Genomic DNA, 7580 nt, shown 5'->3' on the forward strand with positions numbered 1-7580 from the left:
CATGGAAAAGGCAGTAAGGATGAATATAGATGTTGAGAGTCTGGTAGGTGGGGGTGAATTGTAAGGAACATGAGAGGGTGATAAGAAGGATTTAAGTCTTCAGATTAATTTTTCTACGTTCTTTAAGACCTCTACACAATGCCTGCCTCCTTATTTTCAGTGGGTAATCTTGATACCTCCTGAATTGGGTAAGTGAGTCTGGGGTGGGAGATGGGAGATGATAGAGAGAGTTATACAAAGATAAGGAAAATATAGCCTCAACCATCAAAGGTTCCAAGGAAAGAGAGATAAAGACTAGTGAGGGAAAAATGCAGACTGGGGCAAGTGTGGGTATCAAGGAAGGTTTCATTCATTTATATGCAGATAGCATTTGTTATGGATTTTGAAAAATGGGTAGTGTTGCCACATGTTGGAAAATTATCTAGGCAGAGAGAATGATATAAACAAAGGTTTAGAGTGAGGAAAGCATGATGGACGGTGTTAAGGAAGTTTTGACTGTAGTGACTAAGTAGGGGAAGGGTTTAGAAAATGTAAGCTGACAACATTAATAACAGTTTTTCTTCAAAATGACCCTGAGAGAGACAGAGCTTGAGAGATACAAAGAGAGACTTTCATGTATTATCACCCTTTATTTTGATACTTTTCCTGTGAAAATCCTTGAAACTTGTACTATAATTTAACAACTATAGCCTAAAATGGGATTGTTTCCTCTTGATTCCAGCCTTGGGAACCTGATGAAACTAAGTTGTGATTTGAACCAGTCTCCACTGTATTATGCATTTGAGAACACTCTTGGGGGCAAGAGAATACATCTTAATCATTTTTTTTTTACTCCATATGGGGCTTACTTTCATGTTGCAGAAATATTTCTTGGTGTTTCATAAATGTTTCATGAAGGACACCCTCAACTCAAGCAGACTCTCAACTCCTTGTGTATATAAACTATACTTATCCTTTTCCCCTACCCTCAATATACAGTGGTATCAAATTGACTTGGATAGGTTCTGGACATGTAGGTGCTCACTAAATAGTCCTTAAGAAAAATAGAAAATGTGTTTTTTTCCTCACAATAGGAGAAGTAAAAGCACTTTGAAGTTTTTGCCTTAGTTCCTGATGACAGCAAAGCCCCTGTTCTTTTTAAAGAATAGATCCAGCTTTGCCTAACGGAGTTTGGTGGGCATGGGTCACTTACTTGTGACATAGGACTGATGATCTGTGGCCCTATCCTCCAAGACTACCCACTGAGTTTTTTTATCCAAATAAATTATTTAAGGGCTACACAATACGGACAGACTGCATCATAATACAATTAGCAGATATATGTATGTGTATATAGATAGATAGATGATGATAGATAGATAGCTATATCTATATATTATTCACAATTTACTGGTTAATTGTTTTGTTTTGTTTACTTTGAAGTCACTACTCTGTTGGGGCACCTGGGTGGCTCAGTTTGTTAAACGTTTGCCTTTGGTTCAGGTCATGATCCCAGGGTCCTGGGATTGAGCTGGCATCAGGCTCCCTGCCCAGTGGGGAACCTGCTTCTCCCTCTCCCTCCATTGCTCTCCCTGTTTATGCTCCCTTGCTCTCTCTCTCTCTCTCTCTGTCAAATAAATAAATAAAATCTTTAAAAAAAAGAAAGAAGGAAAGTCAGTATCATGAATAAGGCCATAAAACTTTAAAAATATCTTAGTGTATCAATCTGGGTCATTTTAGGGGTAACTTTTCCCTCTTGGAGCATCTGGTGTTAATTTCAAGTTAACTGTGGGTATCATCAACCAGAGGCAAATAAAAGAAATGTTGAACCTTCTTTGGAGTTACTTAATAGTAATTGTTATCTATGTATATATATGTGAAAGTTAGTGGTGTGGGATATTGGTGGAGGGAGAGTAATGGATGTTTCCCTATAAAATCAGCTCCTTAAAAAGGCTACCTGAAAACTTGGCTCAGATACGATCTTTGCTGGCTAATAAGCAATCTTCCTAGAGAAGAAAAATAGAAAATGCGGTTTTTCCCCCTCACAATAGGAGAAATAAAAGCACTTTAAGGTTTTTGCCTTAGGGAAGAGCACTAAGATTTAAATACATTACATAAGGTTTAGAAGCAGAGTCAATACAATCCTTGTTTCATGGGAATTGGTGTTTTTTAAAGGTGGCAAAATTATCTAAAGTTACTTTAGCAGTAATAATGAAAATGGGTATTAAAGACTTGAAGGGTGGGGAGAAAAGAAAAACACCACGTTTTTGTTGTTATTGTTGTTGTTGTTGTTTTTACTCTCTGAGTGTTGACATTCCAGCTTATAACTCCACATTAATGTAAAGGGTCCGAAGTTTAAGCTCCTGTTAATTCTTGGATAAACGACCTGTTAAGACAGATTGAACAAAAGGTTTATAGACAAGCCTGGATTCTATATTTCCATTGCTTCTTAGTCACATATGACTTTGGTCAAGTTATATAACCTCTCTAAGCTTTAGTTTCTCATCTGTAAAATGGGGATAGTAAGGACCTTCACTTCTTAGGGAAATTTAAAATATTAAAAGAAATGACCAAAGTAAAGTATTGAACACAGTGCCTGCCTGGCACATTTGAAGTGTTCAATAAATTATAACTCCTTTTTCTATTCCCTTTTCTCATTCAGTTTAGATATGGAATTTGAAATATCTGGTGATGTGTGTAAAAATGATGGTGATTGTTTGTTCAGTGTGAACTTTGCAGGACTTAACCCAAAAGTTGCAAAGTGATTGTTGGGCTTTTTCTGGTATACAGATATTAAAAGAAAACACCAAATAAAAAGTTTTAACTAATTGTCCACATTAAAAATTTGAGTAATCTAACCTTCAAGTCTGACTTCTAGACCTTGAAATAGTGAGAAGATATGGCAATTCTATTTAATGGCTATAATACGCTGAAGCTGATTATAAGCTGTTCTTCAGATAGGGTATCGCTCATTTAGATTGGCTTTCTGGAACTTGAAGACATTTGAATTTGTGATTTCTGTGAAAGTTCTCACTTTGATATAAGTCTTGGGAACAAAACAAACAATCCAATTAAAATAGACAAAGGATGGGGTGCTTGGGTGGCTTAGTTTGTTATGGGACTAACTTTTGGTTTTGACTAAGGTCATGATCTCAGGGTCTTGGGATCGAGCTCTGCATCAGGCTCCATGCTCAGTGTAGAGTCTGCTTGAGATTCTTTCTCTCCCTCTCGCTCCCTCCTTCTCGCTCCTACCCCTTGCTCTGTCTGTAAAATAAATAAGTAAAATCTTAAAAAATTAAAAAGAATAAAAATAGACAAAGGATCGAAATAGATATTTTTTCATAAGGACATGCAGTTGACCAACAGGAGCATGAAAAGGTGCTCATCATCACTAACCATCAAGTAGATGCAAATAAAAAACACAATTAGATATCACCTGACACCTGTTAAAATGTTTATCATCAGAAAGGCAAGAAATAATGAGTGTTGGTGAAGATGTTGAGAAAAGGGAACACTTGTGCATTGTTGGTAGAAATGTAATTTGATGCAGCCACTATGGAAAGCAGTGTAAAGTTTTCTCAAAAAAAGTAAAAATAGAACAACTATATGATTCAGCAAACTCACTTCTGGGTATTTATTCAAAGGAAAAGAAAATACTATCTCAAAAAGTTATCTGTACATGCATGTTCATTGCTGTACTATATACAACAGAAAAGACATGAAAACAACCTGTGTCCGTTGATGGATGAATAAATAGGTCATGTGTGTGTGTGTATAACATCTATAAACAAGTGAATATTATTCAGCCATAAAAAAGAAGGAAAACTTGCCATTTGAGACAACATGGATGGACTTGAAGGCATTATGCTAGGTGAGATAGGTCAGATAGAGAAAGACAAATACTGTGTGATCTCACTTATATTTAGAATCTAAAAAAAAAAAAAAAAAGCAAACTCATAGTTACAGAAAACAGATTGGTGGTTTCCAGAGACAGGGGTTGAGAAAAATGAGTGAAATTGTTCAAAAGGTACAAACTTCCAGTTATAAAATACATAAGTCCTCAAGGTGTAAGGTTAGTATAGTTGATAATACTGTACTGTGCATTTGAAAGTTGCTAAAAGAGCAGATCTTAAAAGATCTCATCACAAGAAAAAAATATTTGTGACAACAACAACAACAACAAAAAACCCTTGGGGATAATTTTTTAAAAATAAACATTTTACTTAGGAGCAACTTTGGTTAATAGAGAAGTTGCAGAGTTGGTGCTGAGGACTCTTGTATCCCTTGCTCAATTTCCCCTGATGCCAGCCTCTCAGTTTTCCATGGTTCTTTTGTCTGAAACATGAAAGCTGCTTTTGTCCCTTGACTGACACAAGGCTCTGTCCTCTGGGCATCCTTCTAGAGCCTGGTACAGCTAGACTTGGGGATGATAATTTTAAGCTGCTTTGATATCAGGAATAAACCGTGTACATGTCCCAGGGATAGAACTCTTAGTGGCAAATATCACCAAACATAGTTGGTAAATCTTAACAGCCTAGAATCTTGAGATATATAAGATATATAAGAAGTTTATATAGCTTTCTTTTACGTTCCCTCACATACCCCTCTTCAGGTTTTGCATTAGCTCAGAACCTCCAATTTGCCTTCTATTTAACAAACACATCACTGTCAAAGTTAATATTCACTATCTCCTCACAAACATCCCCAACTTATTAATGAGAGGAAGGTCTGAGAGGAATGGTGGAGGAGAAGGGAGGGGAAAATATGGAGACAAGAGAGAGGTGTGTTACTGAGTTGTTTCAATGTTTTACATATTCTGCATGAAGGGACATAGTACCTTGATGTTGTTGTGAATATCAGCCTCACACAAGGCTCATGCTAGTGCCATGGACTTAGACATTGTTAAATAATGTAAAGGAGAATTCAGATTAGCAGAGAAGGTGTTTTATGCATGCTACTTTCAAGTATGAAGAGTCCCAGTGTGAAGAATTATGTTGGGGGCTGTAGAAGAACAGTTAGTAACTCTGACCAGTGCTTCTGCTTAGAGGAAGAGAGAATCCTTCAGTTTCTAGTTTTCTTTCAATTTCTTCATTTTACACAAAGGGACTTTATTGTAAAGATTTCCATCTTTTTAAAAAATTAACCAGTAGGAAACTTATCCTTCTTCTATTAGACAACTCTTCAAAGTTCTTTCCTGTGATACTGATACATACACACTTATTAGAGCAGGAAAATTTCTTCTAATTCTTTGCTTAAGCTAAATAATCAGAAAAGTAAACTCAAACATGAATAAGGGCATCAATCATTTTATAGACAGCATTGAAATAGAAAGCAGTTTTCCTTCAATTGTTACTATAAATAAGATGTAATTTTACATGGCATCATGACCTACTATGAAACCAGGTCTAATCTTGAGAAAGATATCAGCATGTTAGCCTGCTAGAACATTGAATAGCTTGAACCAAACCATAGTGTTAAATGACCAGGTTTTTGTGTTACATAGACTCTTACATCACTTTTTTTTCTACTTCATTAAAGGAAACCTGTCCAATTTAGTGCTCTTACAAATAAAGATCAAAGGAACGTTTCCAAAGGTACTTAGCATTCAAATATATCCAGTATCTAGTCCTACCCTCCACAAACATCATTATTTTGTTGGGATTGTTTGCCAGTCTGTATGTCACACTGATTCTGATATAACCTGTATCCAGAAAATCCACTGTGGTGTTTATTTCTAACGTAGCTCAGGCAGACATCATTGTTGGCTGTAGCATCTTTGTAGGCTGCCATGATTCAAGAGCTGGTAGAGAAATATTACCGTCTTTTTTTCAACCAACACTGAGGCAGATTTTCCAGATTGCAAATACATATGTCGCTTCACTTTTACTCAGTTGTGTCAGTCTTGAGGACTTCCTGATTACTTTCCTTCCAGTAGAAACATGGCACATAAGGATGGTTAAATGTGCCAGGGTCATTCCTAAAATAATCCAGATTGCTGTAATAACTGAATATTTCCTTTTTCAGATGGAGTGCTTCAAAGACCTTAATATCTTTTCTCTTGGCATTCACAAGCAAGTTTAATTTTTTTTTTTTAATTTGAGTCTAGTTGAGGTACAATGTTACATTAGTTTCAGGAGTACGACTTAGTGATTTACCAAGTTTACATGTTATGCTCTATTCACCACAAATATAGCTACCATCTGTCCTCTTACATCACTATTACAATCATTGACTATATTCCTTATGCTCTGCTTTTTATTCCCATAACTTATTCATTCCATAACTGGAATTATGGGCCTGTATCTCCCTCTCCTTTTCACATATTTTGCCTAACCCCCTGCCTCTGGCATCCATCAGTTTGTTCTTTGCATTCATAGCTCTGATACTGCTTTTTGTTTATTTATTTTTAAAATTCCACTTATGAGTGGAATCCTATGGTATTTGTCTTTCCCATTCTGACTTCACTTAGCATACTACCCTCCAGGTCATTCCATGCTGATTCAAATGGCACTAGCTCATCTATTTTATGGCTATGTAATATTCCATTGTGTATATATACCACATCTTCCTTATTCAGTCCTCAATTGGTTGACACTTGGGTTGCTTCCATGTCTTGGCTATTGGAAATAATGTTTCAGTAACATGGGAGTGCATATATCTTTTGAAGTTAGTGTTTTAATTTTACCTGGGTAAATACCCAATAATGGAATTATTGGATCATACAGTATTTCTGTTTTTAATTTTTTGAGGAATCTCCATGCTGTTTTCCATAGTGGCTATACAAATTTATACTCCCACCAACAGTGCACAAGTGTTCCCTTTTCTCCACAATCTCACCGATGTTTGTTGTTTCTTGTTTTCTTCTTTCTAGCTATTCTAACAGGCATGAGGTGATATCTTCTTGTGCCTTTGGTTTGCATTTCCCTGATAATTAGTGATGTTGAGCATCTTTTGATGTGTTTGTTGGCCATCTTTATGTATTCTTTGAAAAAATGTCTATTGAGGTCCTCTGCTGATGTTTTAATCAGATTGTTTTTTTTTATTTGATGTTGAGTTGTGTGAATTCTTTTTATATATTGGATATTAACCCCTTATTGGCTGTATCATTTGCAAATATCTTCTCCCAATCAGTAGGTTGTCTTTTTGTTTTGTTGATGGATTTCTTTGTTGTGTAAAAGCTTTTTATTTTGATGTACTCCCAATAGTTTATTTTTGCTTTTGTTCCCCTTGCCATAGGAGACACGTCTAGAAAAAAATTAACTATGGCTGATGTCAGAAAAGTTACTACCTTTGTTTTATTTTAGGATACTTGTGTTTTCATATCTCACATTTAGGTCTTTAATCCATTTTGAGTTTATTTTTGTGTATGGTGTTAGACAGTAGTCCTGTTTCATTCTTTTACATGTCCAGCATTACCACAAACAAGTTTTGGTTTTGGTGTGTTTCTTTTATGGAACTACAAAGCTATTAAAACCATTTATTTACCCAACTGGACTACTTTTAAGGATCTTCAGTATATATCTTTTTAATAAAATTTATGTCAAAGTATTACCTTGGGAGACTATGGACTCTGGGAAACAAACTGAAAGTTTTAGAGGGGA

The 7580-nt window shown here is 35.7% G+C and overlaps 1 pseudogene across 1 annotated transcript; it reads left to right on the forward strand.

The window, feature by feature from the left end:
- Window positions 1–5264: 5264 nt before the first annotated feature.
- Window positions 5265–6060, forward strand: LOC308337394 (annotated as a pseudogene). The gene is made up of 2 exons: window positions 5265–5344; window positions 5553–6060. The product of its transcript is annotated as an uncharacterized misc_RNA (transcript).
- The last annotated feature ends 1520 nt before the right edge of the window (window positions 6061–7580 follow it).

The sequence above is a fragment of the Martes martes genome (genome assembly GCF_963455335.1).
Source record: "Martes martes genome assembly, chromosome: X".
In the NCBI taxonomy this organism is placed as follows: domain Eukaryota; kingdom Metazoa; phylum Chordata; class Mammalia; order Carnivora; family Mustelidae; genus Martes; species Martes martes.